The 18,616-nt window shown below is 36.1% G+C and overlaps 1 pseudogene; it reads right to left on the bottom strand.

Annotated features, from left to right (window-relative positions):
- Positions 1–7,162: 7,162 nt before the first annotated feature.
- LOC126945840 (60S ribosomal protein L7-like) lies at positions 7,163–9,030 on the bottom strand (annotated as a pseudogene).
- Between the last annotated feature and the right edge of the window lie 9,586 nt (positions 9,031–18,616).

Here is an 18,616-nt window from a genome sequence, read left to right as displayed (position 1 = left end):
ACCAATTCCAAATAAAAGAAATTGGCCAAAATGAAGGGGTTAAAGGCCCCATGCTAGTCCAAAATCAAGTGAGGCAGTCAAATCTTAAAGCTCCAAAATGATCTCCTTTGACTCCATGTCTCATATCCAGGTCATGCTGATGCAAGAGGTGGGTTCCCATGGCCGTGGGCAGCTCTTCCTCTGCAGCTTTGTAGAGTACAGCCTCTCTCCAAGCTGCTTTCACAGACTGGTATTAAGCGTCTGCAGCTTTTCCAGGTTCACAGTGCAAGCTGTTGATGGATCTACTATTCTGGTGTCTGAAAGATGGTGGCCCTCTTCTCACAGCTCCACTAGGCAGCGTCCCAGTAGGGACTCTGTGTGGGAGCTTCAACCCCAAATTTTCCTTCTGCACTGCCCTAACAGAGGTTCTCCATGAGGGCCCTGCCCCTGCATCAAAATTCTGCTGGGACATCTAGGCATTTCCATACATCCTCTGAAACTTAGGCAGAGGTTCATTCCCAAACCTCAATTCTTAACTTCTGTGTACCTGCTGGCTCAACACCACGTGAAAGCTGCCAAGGCTTGGGGGTTGCACCCTCTAAAACTATGGCTCAAGTTGTACCTTGGCCCCTTTTAGCCATGGCTCGAGCAGCTGCGACACAGGGCACCAAGTCCCTAGGCTGCACACCACAGGGGGGCACTGGGCCTCACCTATGAAACCATTTTTTTCTCCTAGACCTCTGGGCATGTAATGGGAGGCACTGCCACAAAAGTCTCTGACATGACCTGGAGACATTTTCCCCATTATCTTGGCGATTAACATTTGGCTCCTCATTACCTATGCAAATTTTTGCATCCAGCTTAAATTTCTCTACTGAAAATGGATTTTCCTTTTGCTATCACATCATCAGGCTGCAAATTTTCCACATTTTTATGTTCTGTTTCCCTTTTAAAGCTGAATTCTTTTCACAACATCAAAGTCATTTCTTGAATGCTTTGCTGCTTAGAAATTTCTTCTGCCAGATAGCCTAAATCATCTCCCTCAAGTTGAATGTTCCACAAATTTCTAGGGCAGGGACAAAATGCCACCAGAAAAACAAAGCAAGAACAACATAGCAAGAGTAACTTTTACTCCAGTTCCCAACAAGTTCTCCATCTACATTTGAGACAACCTCAGCCTGGATTTCACTGTTTATATCATTATCAGCATTTGGTCACACTCATTCAACAAGTCTCTAGGAAGTTCCAATCTTTCCTACATTTTTCTGTCTTCTTCTAAGCCCTCCAAACTGTTCCAACCTCTGCATGTTACCCAGTTCCAAACTCACTTTCAAATTTTTTCATGTTTTTACAGTAGCACCCCACCCTACTGGTACTAATTTGCGGTATTAGTCTGTTCTCACTCTGCTGATAAATGCATACCTGAGACTGGGTAATTTATTTAAAAAAAAAAAGGTTTAATGGGCTAACAGTTCCATGTGGCTGGGAAGGCCTCACAATCATGGCGGAAGGCAAAAGGTACATCTTACATGGCATCAGGCAAGAAACTATGCATGCCAAGCAAAAGGGGAAACCCCTTATAAAACCATCATACCTTGTGAGACTTATTCACTACCATGAGAACAGTATGGGAGAATTCACCCTCATGATTCCATTATTTTCCACCAGGTGCCTTCCACAACATGTGGGAATTATGAAAGTCAGAATTCAAGATGAGATTTGGGTGGGGACACAGTCAAACCATATTAACTAGAGTCTATTAAATGTGTAATAGCACTGTGTAAAACAACAATGTACATAACATAACTTAAAAATACTTGATTGCTAAAAATGCTAATAATCAACTGAGACTTTAATGAGTTGTAATATTTTTGCTAGTAGATGGTCTTACCTCAGTGTTGATGGCTGCTGGCTGATCAGAGTGGTAGCTGCTCTAGGTTGGGGTGGCTGAGGCAATTTCTTAAAATAAGACAACAATAACATTTTCAACATCAATGGACTCTTCTTCTAACGAAAAATTCATCTGTATCATGAGATGCTATTTGACAGCATTTTACCCACAGCGGAATGTCTGTCAAAATTGGAGCCAATCATCTCAAACCCTGTGGTTGCTGTAGCAGCTAAGTTTATGTAATATTTTAAATATTTTGTCATCACTTTAACAATATTTACAGCATCTTCACCAGGAGTAGATCTCATCTCACTTTCTTTGGTCATCCATAAGAAGCAACTCCTCATCTATTCAAGTTTTATCATGAGATTGCAGCAATGCAGTCACATCTTCAGGCTCCATTCTAGTCCTCTTGTTATTTTTGCCACATCTGCAATGACTTCCTCCGCTTAAGTCTTCAACCCCTCAAAGTCACCTAGAAGGGTTGGAAACACCTTCTTCCAAACTCCTCATAATGTTGATATTTTGACTTGCTCCCATAAATCACAAATGTTTTTAATGACATCCAGAATAATGAATCCTTACCAGGTTTGCAATTTACTTTTCCATTTGAAAATTTACAATCTATGGCAGCTATAGTCTTATGAAATGTATTTCTTAAATACATTTTTTTGCCTTGAAATTACTCCTTGATCCATGGGCTGCAGAATGAATATTGTGTTATCAGGCATGTAAACAAATAAATTTTCTTTAATCTCCTTGTATATCTTCATCAGAGCTGTTAGATAAATGGATTCATTGTCAATGAGCAGTAATACCTTGAAAGGACTCTTTTTTTCTGAACAGTAGGTCTCAAAAGTGGGCTTAAAATGTTCAGTAAATCATGCTGTAAATAGATGTGCTGTCATTCAGTCTATGTTGTCCCACTTAGAGAACACAGGAAGAGTATATTTAATATTACTGTTAAGGACCCTACAATTTTCATAATGATAATTGAGCATTGACTTCCACTTAAAGTTACAAGCTGCATTAGCCCCTAACAATAGAGTCAGACTGCTTTTTAACGCTTTGAAACCAGGCATTGACTTCTCTTCAGCTAAAAAAGTCCTAGATGACATCTTACAATATAAGGCTGCTTTATCTACATTAAAAATGTGTTGTTTAGTGTAGTCACCTTCATCAACTATCTTAGCTAGATTTCCTGGATAACCTGTAGCTTCTCATTTAGCACTTGTGCTTTCACCTTGCATTTTTATGTTATGAGGAGGGCTACTTACATTAAACCTCATGAATCAACCTCTGCTAGCTTCAAATTTTTCTTCTGAGTCATTCTAACCATTCTCAGCCTTTATATAATTGAAGAGTGTTAGGCCCTTTCTCTGGATTAGGCTTTGGTTTAAGATAATGTTGCGGCTGGTTTGATCTATTCAGACTACTAAGACTTTCTCCATACAGCAATAAGAATGTTTTGCTTTCTTATCATTTGTGTGTTCATTAGAGTAGCACTTTTAATTTCCTTCAAGAACTTTTCCTTTGCATTCACAACTTGGCTGTTTGGTGCCAGAGACCTTACTTTCGGCATATGTGGCCTTTGACATGCCCACATGTCAAGTGAGGAAGGCATGTCAAAACCTACATAAGCCGAAATCATGCCTTAGTCATTTCTGGTTTTTTATTTAAAGTGAGCGATGTGCAACTCTTCCTTTCACTTGAACATTTTCAGACCATTGTATGGTTATTAACTGGCCTAATTTTAGTACTGTTGTGTCTCAGGAAATAGGAGACCTAAAGACAGGGAAAGAGATGGGGGAACAGCCCGTGAGTGGAGCACTCAGAATCCACACAGCATTTACCAATTAAATTCACTATCTTATATGAGCACGGTTTGTAGTAGCTCAAGACAATTACAATAGTAACATCAAAAAAACTGATCATAGATCGTGATAATAGATAGAATAATAATGAAGAAGTTTGATACATGTGAGAATTATCAAAATGTGACACAGAGACATGAAGTGAACACACGTTGCTGGCAAAATGGTCCAGATAGACTTGCTAGATGCAGGGTTGCCAAACACCTTCAAATTGTAATAGACACAATATCTGTGAATCACAATAAAATGAGGTATATCTGTAATTTAGTTGTGTTAAGTAGATGTTAATTTTTTGCTTTCTATTATTGTACTATTATTATGTGAGATGTGAACAATGGAGGAAGCTAAATGAAGGGTACCTGGGAATGTGGTAGACTATTGGAAAATTTTTATAAATCTGAATTTACTTCATATTAAGAGGTTAAATAGGGATAACATAAATGGAGGTGCAGTATTATTTGATATAGAAATTAAAAAAATTATAATTAGCACTGCTAATTTACAACTGTAAGGCAAATACCTCAGACCTCAGTTCATAATGAACCAAGCATATTCAAATTCATTTGAAACTTATTACTTAATTTTGTCTAAAAGTTTGGAAGCTGTTATGGGTTGTGCCTCTCTGCAAAATCATATGTTGAAATCCTTGTCCCCAGCACTTTTGAATGTGACTGTATTTGGACATAGCATCTTTAAAGAAATTAGTAGTCATTCCCAACTGTCTGCCATTAAGATTTTGATAAATTTGGGATACTATGTGAAAAGTATTATAGTAAAATTTCAATGTAACAAAATGCTGGAAAATGAGCATTCTGGTTTACATAGCTTTTGCCTACGTGAGTATTTAAAATGAAACAGTTATGTTTCATTCCTCTGCTGAAAACATTTTAAACATGTTTTAGTTGTGTTAGTCCACTTTGCTGCCTCGGTAATGGTAGTCTGGTGAAGGTAATTCATTCTTTGGTGATTGAGAATCTTTCAGGACCTTCAGGCATTATTCTTAAAATAAATCATTTATAAAAATGACTTTATTTTACTTGTAAATAAAACTGTTTTAAGAGACTTGGTCTGAAGATGTAACTTTTAGATCTCAGCATCTACTAGAGAATATTTTATTGTGGTTTATATCTTTATTTTCTAGTTATCAGTATTCCTCTTCCTCCTATAGGAACTGGAGAACAGAATTAAAATGCGATTACTAAGAATTACAATTCCTCGGGTCTGGCTAATCAGTGTTTTATTATCTTAAGGCAGTCGTTTTCATAGTGATAAAAACAGAACTGTTTTAGGATTCAGAAGACCTGAGTTATAGTCCCAATTTTGTATCGTAATAACCATATGACCTGGACACATAACTTAAATTTTATTAGTCTTACATTACCCATAAAAAGTAGATAGGTATATGTGAAAAATAGACTAAAATAAATGTATTTTGTCTTCACTGCTTACCTAAAAGTTTGTTGTGAGGATCAAATAAGATATGTGTCTCAGTCGATTTTTGCTACTATGATAGAAGAGCTGAGAGTGGATAATTTATAAAGAACACAATTTTATTTTCTCACAGTTCTGGAAGCAAGGAAGTCCAAGATCAGGGTGCCAGCATCTTCTGAGGGCCTTCTTGCTGTGTCCTTCAGGGGAGAGGATCTCTGTGTACTCACATAGAGTAAGGTAGACAAGCATAGAGAAAAAAAAGGGGGGCCAAGATCACACTTTTCTAAAAGCATTAATCCTACACATACGAGGATGGGATTTGACCTCATGGTCTAATAATCTCTTAAAGATCCCAACTCTTAATACCGTTATAACGGCAATTACATTTCAGCATAAATTTTGGACAGGACAAATATTCAAGCCATAAGAACATGTAAAATGTCTGTAAAATTTAGAAAATACTATGTAATTATGAAGTGGTAATGATTAAAGTAACAAGATTTAAGTATTTTTAAGTATATATAAATATATTAACAATATAGTATTTATAATATATAATTAAAATATTTATAATGCAGAATATAATTTAAAGTAATATATATTTTATAAGAGACAGGATCTCACTCTGGAGTGAGTTGAGTTGTGAAATCACGGCTCACTGCAAACTCGAACTCCTGGGTTCCAGCAATCCTCCTGCCTCAGACTGTTGAGTAGGTGGGATTACAGGTGCCTGTCACCATATCTGGCTAGTTTGTATTTTTTGTAGAGACAGGGTCTCACAATGTTGCCCAGGTTTGTCTTGAACTGGTCTCAAACAACCCTCTTAACTCAGTTTCCCAAGCACCAGGATTACAGGTGTAAGCCACTGCTCCCAGCCAGATTTAAGTATTTTAAACACAACAGATTCAAATAAATTTTGGAGGAATTTGCTAATTTTTTATATAAACTCATGAGAGTCAGCCAACAATATTTATATTCAATGAAATATTTTTTATTTAATTAAAAGATGACCTATTGAACTATTTTTAAATGAAAAAACTTAATCTTTACCTGCATTATTTTCTGGGAGCAAATGTGATGTTTATACATATAAAATTCCAAGTACAGGTTTCTAGTAGGAAAAAAGTTGACATTTTGACTTAATGTGCTTCACATACCTATAGGCAAAAGAAAAAAAAAAAAAAACTGCTCTCTTGTTACTAATTAGTAGATATATAGTAATACAATATGAAAATCGGAAAGCACTGGGAGTAGGTAAAAATTGAAATCTCTTTCTGGCAATTTCTTAAAAAGTTTTTCCTCTTGGCAATGTATTTTCTTTGCACTTTAAAGCAGTACCTACTTGTTAAACAATATGAGTATCACAGGGGTCCTGAGAGTAAGTAAAATATCACATGGACCCTAGCTTTTCTATGTAGCCAAGTTGTTTACCACTTAATATATTATGCCTTTAGCTACCATAAGAAGGAGTATAGCATAGTAATTAGGCACATAGGCTCTGGAGACAGAAAGCCTGGTTGAGAAACCAGCTTCATCATTTGCTCACTGTGTGAATTTGGGAAGAGGCCCTTGTGTTAATTTCCTATGGCTGCTGTAATGAATTTCATGGCTTAAAGCAAAAAAAAAAAAAAAAAAAAAAAAGAAATTTATTATCTCACAATTCTGGAGTTTGGAGGTTTGAAATTAATATCACTGGGCTATAATTCATATTTTGGCAGAGCTGTTTTTCTTTAGGGGAGAACCTGCTTTGTTGACTTCCAGCTTCTGGTGACTACCAGTATTCCTCAGCTTGCGGCTGAACCACTTAAATCTGTGCCTCTGTGGTCACCTTGTCTTCTCTTCTATTTGTGATTGAATTTAGAGCCCACCTGGATAATACAAGATTATCTCTCCTTCTCAAGATCTTCAAAATATTTTTCTTTTTCAGTTTGAAAGCAATTACTGTTTATTAACTGACCAGGTTACAAAAATAATCATGGTAAACACTTTAGTTTATCTTTCTAATAAACCTGCTGTTCTGGTGTGCCCTGTTGCCAGCATCTCCACCATCTACAAAATGTGTCTTTTTTTTCACCTCTGGAGAGGATAATTTGAAGGGCCACAGGAAGTTATTTGCTGCTTTGAAGCATTTTCCAAAATTATAGATGCCATGAGTCAAATCCTTCCTGCAGATGGCGCCCTATTTACTGAGACATTGAGCAATCAAAGTGTTATCTGTCACAACAGTTTGCTTCTTATTGATTTTGCCATAGCTATGCTTGTAGATTAGTTTACTTACTGATTTCAGGTTTAGGTAACCCTATGGTTCTACAATCCTCAGCATGTTAACTGAAGAGTTGTTGAGCTAAACAAAAGTTCCATTGAATATGTGACATAAGCAGAGAAGCTGCAACACCTTTTGGACCTTTGGGCTCACACCATTAATAATTCTAATCCTGACGACAAATGCCAGTTTGGATTCAGCAGGTACATGGAAGTTTCCAGCTTTTCTTGACATCCTAGCCATTCATATTTCAGTTCTGTACATCTGCCTATAGTCATTGTGATAGTAATTCACTTTTTCACAGACAAAGCATTCTTGCTTTTGTTCTCCTTGCCTTTCAAAGCATCTTTTGGGCCAACATTTTTCTCTGGAGCTTGATCTTCAACTACAAAAAATTCCTTTTACTTATTGTTAAGGGTTTCTGGCACAGAAGGAACCTTTTCTTCCTCTTTTCAACACCCTCCGTATTTCAACACCCTCCATGGTTCCAGCTGGAAAAGAGCAAGATTTTAAAAATCCTAATCCTATCTACAAGTACTCAGTAAAGTAACATTGACCAATTCCAGGGATTAAGACCAGATATATGTGGTGGGGGTGGTGGGGGAAGTGTGGGACTATTTATCAGACTACCACAGCACCGAAACCTTTCTGAGGCTTCATTCTTTTTATCTCCACAGTAATGATGGTAACACCCACCTCCATGGAGGTCCATGGAGAACTTTAAAATAATGCAACAATTTATGTAAGCTTTCTGGCCACATGGGCCAGATATATATTAAATGCTCTTATGATAGCACAGAACTCTCCTTCCAGATTATTTTTAAAATAGAACATACTCATCATCACGTGCATATTTTTATTATGGATAAACACAAACATAGAAACTAGAAAATCAGAGACAAACCAGTAAAATTGTATTTTTTCAGTATTCCTTAAAACCCTGAACAAAGTTAGCATTTTCTTCTAAATCATACTGAATTCACTAGCTAATATTGAAAAATGATCAGGATTAAATATGAAGAAGTGTTTGTCTCCTGGCTGCAATTACCACTGACAAATGTATAACTCATGACATGGGGAGCGTTGAATCTGCACTGCCTCCTTTTTAAACGAATACATGTTTTTAATTTTAGATTCACGGAAAAATTGCAATGGTAAAACAAAGGGACTCCATATGTTTTCTACTCAGTTTTCTCTACTGTTAACATCTTACATTGCTATTGTGGAAGAAAAATAAATATCAGGGCCCCCAAATCAGTAAGCTAAAGGGAAACGTCAAGCTAGGATCTGCTTAGGGCAAACCTGCCTCTCATTATATGAAAAGTCTCCCCTCTGCTCACTGAGATAAATGCATATCTATTTGCCTCTTTTTGGAGCGGTTAATCGGGAACTCAGAAGAGTACAACCGTTTGACTTTGAGTCATCCCGACTTTGCTTGGAGTTATCCAACCTTTCCAGACCAAACCAATGTTCATCTTATATATGTTGATTGATGTCTCATGTCTCCCTAAAATGTGTAAAACCAAACGGTGCTCTAACCACCTTGGGTCCACGTCATCAGGACCTCCAGAGGCTGTGTCACAGGCACGCATCCTCAACTTTGGTGAAATAAACTTCTAAATTAACTGAGACCTGTCTCAGATATTCAGGGTTATCAGATTTTGGTAACCATGAAGGGCTTCTGAGTAAAGGTGTCCCTGACCTTTGACAAATCTCCTATTGGTTCTTGGTACCAGCATGAACTCACTTTATGGCTAAAACCAACAGGACAATTTGCTGAGGTCTGGGAGCACCCCCCGCCATATTTCCCAAAATTGGGTTGAGATATAAAGTTTATTTTGCTGTACAACTCCCTTTTTGGAGTTTTACTTACTTCCCAGAAGGCAGACAAGATTTTCTCCTTCCATGATGATGAAAGGCAGAAAATTCCTTCATGGAGTTTGAGCTCACTCCCAACAGAGAAGCCAAGTTTGACATTTTTTGTTTGTTTGTTTGTTTGTTTCTAGGATGGTAGAGAAAGACTTCATCCTGAGACCCATTTTCAAGTAAGTAGCTGAATTGGGATTTTGTCCTGGCTAAAGTTAACAACCAGCTGGTCTTAATTTCTCCTTACAAATAGAGCGCCCAGTGATCATACTGTTGGGGTTTCCTGTTGTTATTTGTTCCGGTCTTTCTCACATTAGATTTGACCAACTCTACCTGACTTGATCAAATCTGAATGAGAATTCCAAATTATGGGTAACAAATCCTCTCTAATTTGGCAAAATTCCTCGCAGCTGCAAAAGAGGGAACAAAACAAAACAAAATAAAACACATGTACTTTGATTTCTGTGTTTTTTTCCTCTCTTAAAAAAAAAGTTCTTGGCCGGGCGCGGTGGCTCATGCCTGTAATCCCAGCACTTTGGGAGGCCAAGAGGCGGGCAGATCACGAGGTCAGGAGATTGAGACCATCCTGGCTAACAAGGTGAAATCCCTCTACTAAAAACACAAAAATTAGCCGGGCGTAGTGGCGGGCGCCTGTAGTCCCAGCTACTCAGGAGGCTGAGGCAGGAGAATGGTGTGAACGCGGAAAGGGAGCTTGCAGTGAGCCGAGATTCCCCCACTGCACTCCAGCCTAGGCGAAAGAGCGACACTCCGTCTCAAAAAAAAAAAAAAGTTATTTTGTTTACTTTTCTTCCAACCTATACCTCCTTCTCCCTTTGCCATCTGCAGTACCAAAAAAATCTAGAGAAGACTTTCAATGACTTGAAGCCCTTTAAAGAATTTAAAGCAAACGTGCCTCTCACCCCTTTTGGCCTGTTGTGTTTTCTTTGTGGAGTTTCAAGAGCCATGGGCAGGTTCTTCTTAGGTCTAAAGCTAGTTTTATTTTATTGCATGACCTGACCTCTATGATTTGGGGGGTACCAGAGGTGACCTTGTATTATAAGAGGATTTGACCCTGGCCTGTGTAATGGCATACAAGAGCTACAAGGTTAGGGGTGGCTGTGAGCATTTTACAGGAAGTGGTCTCGGCTGTTTTTATTTTTATTTTTTCCTCCTCGGAAGTTGTTGTTTAAGGATCCTAATTCTAGTGTGGAGATGCATTCTAATGGGTCTCCTCTATTGCTTTTTCTCCCAAAATTAATCTTGATTGGGCTTGTCTGTGCACACTTGCATGAGGAACTGAACTGTTGTTTTCATAGGTAAATGAGAGACTCGGTTTTCTCAGCTCTGAAGAGAAAGGATATATTGCTTCTCCCAGCTGAAAGGTGCTGCTGGGTGACCAGGAGCCTTGTGGGAGCATCTGGGGACTTGAACCCCTGTGACATGCAGCAGTCCTACAGGGACATCCCCACAAATTTGATTTTAAAAAGGCTCCTCCAAGAAACACATGTAAGGGCTGATTGCCCAGTGTTTTGAGCCATCTCAGAGGACATAGACTTCTGGAGGGAAACTGAGACATGTAAGAGGGTGGAAATGACTCAGTGGTGACACACTGTGGAGTCCTGTCCACAAGCAGGACACATCAATCCACCACACAAAAACCCTAGCCACAACTCAGTTCTTCCTTTTAAGAAAAAAGGTGGGAAACAAATAATCTGAGAATGAAGAGAAGATAAGGATGATACCCCCTTTCAAGCACTCTGTACATTTTATTGCACCTCTACTTGCCAGAGTTTATGTAAAATTGAAATAACATGATCTTTATGCACATTGACATTAAGGAAAAAGAGCCCTAAGTTTGACCTGCAAACTATACAGTTCCTAAGTTCTCTTTTTCTCTTTGTTCTTTTCTGCCTGATTTACATGTGCTGTTATTTTTCTGCTAAGATAAAAACCACTATTTGGAACCAACAGGGTTTTTTTTCAAGCTGGGGAATTTGTATTTATCTCACCGCTAAAGTTCTGAAGTAAAAACTATAGGATCTTTGTGTGTGTGTGTGTGTGTGTGTGTGTGTGTGTGTGTGTATTTAAAATGCCTTTACAATTTCTATAATTTTATGTTTAATAGGCAACTACATCAGTTTTAATATTCCTCTAGCACCCCAGGCTTTTTCTCTCCATACTTTATGTTGCAAATTTTGCAATTGCATTTTTACCTGAGTTTTTTTCTTTATATGCAAATTTAAAGCTATTTAGCTGACAACTGCTTAGGGTAGTGAAACAGGTTATTAAGAATTTGAAATTCCAGGGCCAGGCACCATGGCTCACACCTGTAATCCCAGCACTTTGGGAGGCTGAGTCAGGTGGATCACGAGGTGAGGAGATCAAGACCATCCTGGCTAACACGGTGAAACCCCATCTCTACTAAAAATACAAAAACTTAGCCTGGCGGGGTGGCGGGCGCCTGTAGTCCCAGCTACTCGAGAGGCTGAGGCAGGAGAATGGCACGAATGGAGGAGGAGTTGCAGTGAGTGGAGATCGCGCCACTGCACTCCAGCTTGGGGGACAGAGCGATACTCCATCTCAAAACAATAAGTAAATAAATAAATAAATAAATAAATAAACGAATTTCAAAGTCCAAGATAGACAGAAAAAGATCTTTATGAATCTATGAGATGTACTTCTATTGGCATGCCTAATAGATCTATGTATTTATGTGTTGTGTACACAATGTTCCACTACTGAAAATATATACATGAATTCTAATTAATTGGCTTAAGAAAAGAAAATGGCTTGAATCAAATATTTTATTAGAAAAAAGAAAGTAATAGTTAAATGCTTTTTCAAGTTTACATAACTTAAGTAAAATGTTTAATAAATAAGCTAGGTTTAAAATATTTGTAAAGTAATAATAGAAATGTCTTAAGAATTACCAGCATATATTTTTGTTTGCATTTATTAATCAAGCAATTTTATACTGATCCCTGCCAAATATTATAAGGTGTCAAAATTTGGCATAGAGGTTACAGAACTATAAACCCAGCGCAAAACAGCATAACATGTGCTTTAGTAATGTTTAAAAAGAAGACACTGATATTGGTTTAATGACAATAGCTGTATTTTCAATTTAGTAAGATTACCATAACTTTTAATCCTGTGGCTTTAGGCAGTTTAGTCCACATGTAGTAAGGAGCTTTGTTTTAGGAAAGGACTGTTATCATCTTTATTTCAAACCTAAACTATAAACTAAATTCCTCCCAAGTTAGTTCGGCCTACACCTGGGAATGAACAAGGACAGCTTTGAGGTTAGAAGCAACATGGAGTCAGTTAGGTCAGATCTTTTCTACTATCTCAGCTATAATTTTGGCAATGGTGGTTCTATAATTGTAAATGATGACTATCACAGTTTTAATAAATAATCTAGGTAAATAATTAAAATAAATAGGCAAATATAATGGAATAAATACTTGTATACAAACTTGTTATAATTTGGAATCTAAAGTTATATCAAATTAAATAATGGATATTTGATTATTTGGGTATTTTTCAATAAAAATATTGTAGGAAAACATTCTTTCTAAGAAAAAAGTGTGTTCTTTTTAAAGATGAACAATTTTTCTCTAACATAAATCTTGCTTAAAGGTCACATATAAAACAAGGTAAAAGGAAACAGGAAATAAGAGAGATTTAAGAAAGTTATAAAAATAAAGAAGGGTTTTGTTGATAAGAAAGTTTAAAGAGAAATAATGAAAAAGCAATTTTGTATGGTAAATTTAGTCCTAGAATAAAGTGACTGGTTGTTTAAGAAAGAGGGATGTTCAGGGCAAACCAGAAAGTTCAAGCATGTCATGAATGATTTGTATAAATAGCAGTAAGAGCATTTACAAAAAAGAAAAAAGAACAAAAAATCTTTTATATGATCAAGTTGTCTATAAAGGAAAATTATAGTGGTCTTTCAAGAGATTGGGCTTGATGTATAAAAGAAAAGCAATTATACATTAAATAATTGGTTAAAGCAATGAAATTTTCTTAAGAAATTGATTTATTCTTAATAAATTATGAGATTTCAATTTTTTAACCAAAAGTTCAACTTTTATTGCATGTTGCCATTTTTGCTTTTTCTCCTCTTTTAAAGAATGCAAAATAGTAATGCTCTCTTTAAACTCATTTTTAGTGCATATAAGTCTTTTCCTCGAGTTCTGTTTGCTGTGGCCTGATGTTAACAATATTTTATTAAAGGTATAAAAGAAATATTTTCTTACAACATAATATTCTGTGTAGTGTAGAAGGTCGTTTCCTTTTAATTGGACTAACAGATTTTACACTTTATCAAAATAATTTCTATGCCATTACTATTAAATTTTGATACGCTTAGGAATAAAACAGTGACTTTTTTTAAGTTAAGGTTACTACATCCATTTATTTTTTCTGTATGTGCTTTTAAAGTCCCTGTGGCATTAAGTTACAGGTCTATGATTCCTGGTTCTAAAAAGGACGCCAAGTACTCCTAAATCTTAAACGCTGACAGCAATTAAAGCCTCATCTTCAGGCTCAGTAGAAGATGCCAATGAAACTGCATTCCTGAGACACACGACCAGAAATTAAAGCTATTCTTCTCCTCAAGGCCCAGGGACTACTATGGAACAGTTAGGCATGTGAGATTGTAAGGGCTGAATTTGAGAGATAAAATAAGTTCAGTTTCTCCATAAATTAATCATTAAGGTCAAAGGCATACTGATGTAACACCAGCATATGGGCATCTTGTGTCAGATTAACAAGGTTTTCTTGAAGGATTAGCCAACTCCTTAATAAAGGTTATAAAAGTTATAACCACCTTTTGGAAGTTATATCTTATGGTCAAGATTAAAATTTTATAGATTGTATATAAAATTTAGAAAAACAAATCTAGCTGGCTTTTATCCTGTTTTTATTTGAGCTTACTGTTATGAATATTGTTTCTCCTCTCTCAAATAATAAAGGATTTTGCCTTGTTTTGAAATCCTTGAGTTATCACCTTGGTCAAATGAATGACTTATTTTACAATGACCTGTGATATCAAATGTTTTAAAACTTTGATATTTGACAAACTTTCCAAAATCAGATTATTCATTATGTCTTTTTCTGACCTAATTAATCCTTTAAGATATTAGGTTTCCTGAAGTCAAAAAACCGATGTAATTTGGCTTATGTGGCATATAAATTACACAGGAAGCATTGTCAAATATGAAATGGTGTTTGGGTTTTTTGGGGTTGTATTTGTATAAATATGTTATTGGTGATACCACCATCATTCTTCACAAAATTAGAGAAAACAATTCTAAAATTTATATGGAACCAAAAAACAGCCTGCACAGACAAAGCAATACCAAGCAAAAATAAAAAATCTGGAGGCATCACACTACCTGATTTCAAACTATAGTATAAGGCCATAGAGCATGGCACTGGTACATGGCACTGGTACAAAAGAGTGGCACTGGTACATGGCACTGGTACAAAAGAGCATGGCACTGGTACAAAAATAGGCACATAGACTAATGGAATAGAATAGAGAACCCAGAAATAAACCCAAATACTTACAGCTAAGTGATCTTTGACAATGCAAACAAAACCATAAAGTGGGGTAAGGACACCCTTTCCAAAAAATGGTGCTGGGATATTTGGCTAGCCACATGTAGGAGAATGAAACTGGATTTTCATCTCTCACCTTATATAAAAATCAACTCAAGATAAATTAAGGACTTAAACCTAAGACCTGAAACTGTAACAATTCTAAAAGGTAACATTAGAAAAGCTGTTCCAGATGTTGGCCTAGGCAAGGATTTTATGATCAAGAACCCAAAAGCATATGCAATAAAAACAAACATAAATATGGCCGGGTGCGGTGGCTCACGCCTGTAATCCCAGCGCTTTGAGAGGCCAAGGCGGGCGGATCACAAGGTCAGGAGATCGAGACCACGGTGAAACTCCGTCTCTACTAAAAAAATACAAAAAATTAGCCGGGCGCGATTGTGGCCGCCTGTAGTCCCAGCTACTCGGGAGGCTGAGGCAGGAGAATGGCGTGAACCCGGGAGGCGGAGCTTGCAGTGAGCCGAGATCGCGCCACTGCACTCCAGCCTGGGCGACAGAGCGAGACTCCGTCTCAAAAAAAAAAAAAAAAAAAAAAAAAAAAAAAAAAAAATAACCGGGACATAATTAAACTAAACAGCCTTTGCATGGTAAAAGGAACAGTCAGCAGAGTAAACAGACAACCCACAGGGTGGGAGAAAAATCTTCACAATCTATACATCTGAAAAAGGACGATATCCAGCATCTACGACAAGCTCAAACAAATCAGTAAGAATAAACAATCTTTCCCATCAAAAAGTGCTCTAAGGACATGGATAGACAATCCTCAAAAGAAGATATACAAATGGCCAACAAATATATGAAAAAATGCTCATCATCACTAATGATTAGGAAAATGCAAATGAAAACCACAATGTGATACCACCTCACTCACTCCTGCAAGAATGGCCAAGGTAAAAAATTAAAAAACAGTAGATGCTGATGTGGATGTGGTGAACAGGGAACACTTCTACAATGTTGGTGGAAATGTAAACTAGTACAGCCATTATGAAATACAGTGTGGAATTTCCTTCGAAAACTAAAAGCAGAACTACCATTTGACCCAGCTATCCTACTACTGGGTATCATTACTTGAAAGATACTTGAACACACATGTTTGTAGCAGCACAATTCACAGTTGCAAAATCATGGGAGTTTCCTTAAAGAACTAAAAGTAGAACTTTTAGTTTATATGTTGATGTATATTTATATATAAATTTATATATTGATGTATATTTATACATAAATTTATAAATATATAAATTTATATATTGATATATTTTATATAAATTTATATATATTTATAAATATATATTATATATAAATATATATAATATAACATATAAATAAAATATATTTTTATATAAATATATAAATAAAATATATATAAATATATCAATTGATATAATTTGATATATAAATATATAAATATTTATAAATATATATTTATATATAAATATATATCAATATGATATGCATATTTATAAATATTTATATATCATATATAGAATATATATATAATGATATACTATCATATAGATATATATATGTGATGGAATATGACACAGCCATAAAAATGAATGAATGAACAGTATTTGCAGTGACCTGGATGAGTTTGGAAATTATTATTCTAAGCGAAGTAACTCAGAAATGAAAAAAAAAAATTGTATATTTTCAATAATATGTGGGAGCTAAGCTATGAGGACACAAAGGCACAAAAATAATGCAATAGGCCGGGTGCAGTGGCTTATGCCTGTAATCCCAGCAATTTGGGAGGCCAAGGCAGGTGGATCACCTGAGGTCAGGAGTTCAAGGCCAGCCTGGGCAACATGGTGATACCCCGTGTCTACTAAAAATACAAAAAAAATTAGCTGGGCATTGTGGTGGGCACCTGTAATTCCAGCTACTTGGGAGGCTGAGGCAGGAGAATCATTTGAACCAGTGAACCAAGATTCACACCATTGAACTCCAGCCTGGGCAACAAGAGCAAAACTCTGTCTCAAAAAAAAAAATAAATAAAATAAAATAAAAATAAAATTAAAGATAAAGAATAATGAAATGGAATTTGGGGATTTGGGGGGAAGAAGTCGGGGGGGAGGGATAGAAGACTACAAATATGGTGTAGTGTATACTGCTTGGGTGATGGGTGAACCAAAATCTTACAAATCACCACCAAAAAACTTACTAATGTAACCAAATACCACATGTACCCCAATAACTTATGGGAAAATAAAAATAAATAATTAAATAAAAATATGTTATTGGTATGTGCTCTAAAATTATAGGAAACTCCTATAATTCTCTTATAAGTTAGTGTACATTATCAGTAATAATTTAAATTGTTATGTTATTTTGTGCCAAAGAGGTAACAAAATTCCTTGTCAATATTGTCTTTGACTATGACTTCCCTGAAACTTTTTGTCATCCACAGATAATTGTTTTCTTCTTTTAGTCCTCTGTAGATGGTAGTTGTATAATCAGCTATAAAACTGTGACATGTGCTCTTGAATGCAGGTTTCTGATAACTTTGGAGATTGTGACATCAAAATAGAGGAAAAACTTTGAGGACTCATGGAGAGCTGAAATATTCATGAATATCAAGCAGAACAGGAATTAACTGTATGAACTAATAGAAGGCTGAAGTAATTTTTTTGACTTTTTGCTTAAAATGATTATTTGTTTCTGTTTTTTTTTTTTTTTTTTTTTTCAGAGTCAAGCAAACTTCTTTTGAGCTATTGAGAGCTTTAAACTATTTAGCATACTCCCATGAATACAATTTGGAGAATATTTCTACCTAATTTCTCTAGAACTTGAAAACTATACGTGAGTATTCTTAACTTATGGCAATACAGATTTGCATAAGTACAGTAAGAATATGTTTTTATTTGTAATAGGACACAATTGGAGAAACTGGTAATTTTACCAAGACTTTGACTGGAATGGTGTGCTTTTCTTTAAGGAATCCAATTTGACTTATGGAGAAAATAAAAGCCCCTTGGGAAAAATGACCTCATACCTTTGTCTACACAGTTCCCATACAGGGTTCCTAACCTGTGGTAAGTAAAAAATGTCATTTTCTGACAGGCTCATGAGCCCCAAGTTTATCTTGGGACCTTAAGAAGAGAGAAATTCATCCAACACATAGGTATTTGATGGCACAAATCCATAGCTGGGCTTGGCTTTAACAATGTCTTATCTGAGATTTCTTCTATGGAATAAAGTTCCATCAAAGCCAATTTAAAAGCCTTTGTAAAAAATAATTATTCTTGCTGCACAGTATACAAATAATCAGGTGTAGTATAATAAAGTAAATCAGTGCTACCATGATTTGTCTTTAGTAAAAATGGGAAACTGGAGAGAGAGAAATTATGTTTCAAAAACTATAGTATACCTGTTGTTAAATTCTAGTCTTGCCTAACGTTTTTCAATTTTTATTATTTTCTACAGTTTGGACCAATTTCTTTTTTTGGCGGGGTTACAAGTCTTCAAAATAATGTTTTCAATTTCTTTTCCTTTTTCCCCACCCCCATTTTTTCTAATTTGGAGTCACTGAAAACTAAGCTGTGTTTTCATAAAGCCCTACAAACTAAAGCTAGACAACTTAAACTTTAGAAGAAAATAACAGCAACCTATTTACATATATAAGTCACTTTCATACCTGCCTACCTGATACAGAACAGCTGGGCTCCCGGCTAAATCTCCTCCCACCCC

This window comes from Macaca thibetana, chromosome X (assembly GCF_024542745.1).
Source record: "Macaca thibetana thibetana isolate TM-01 chromosome X, ASM2454274v1, whole genome shotgun sequence".
Lineage (NCBI taxonomy): Eukaryota > Metazoa > Chordata > Mammalia > Primates > Cercopithecidae > Macaca > Macaca thibetana.
This window is presented reverse-complemented; position numbering and strand designations above follow the sequence as displayed.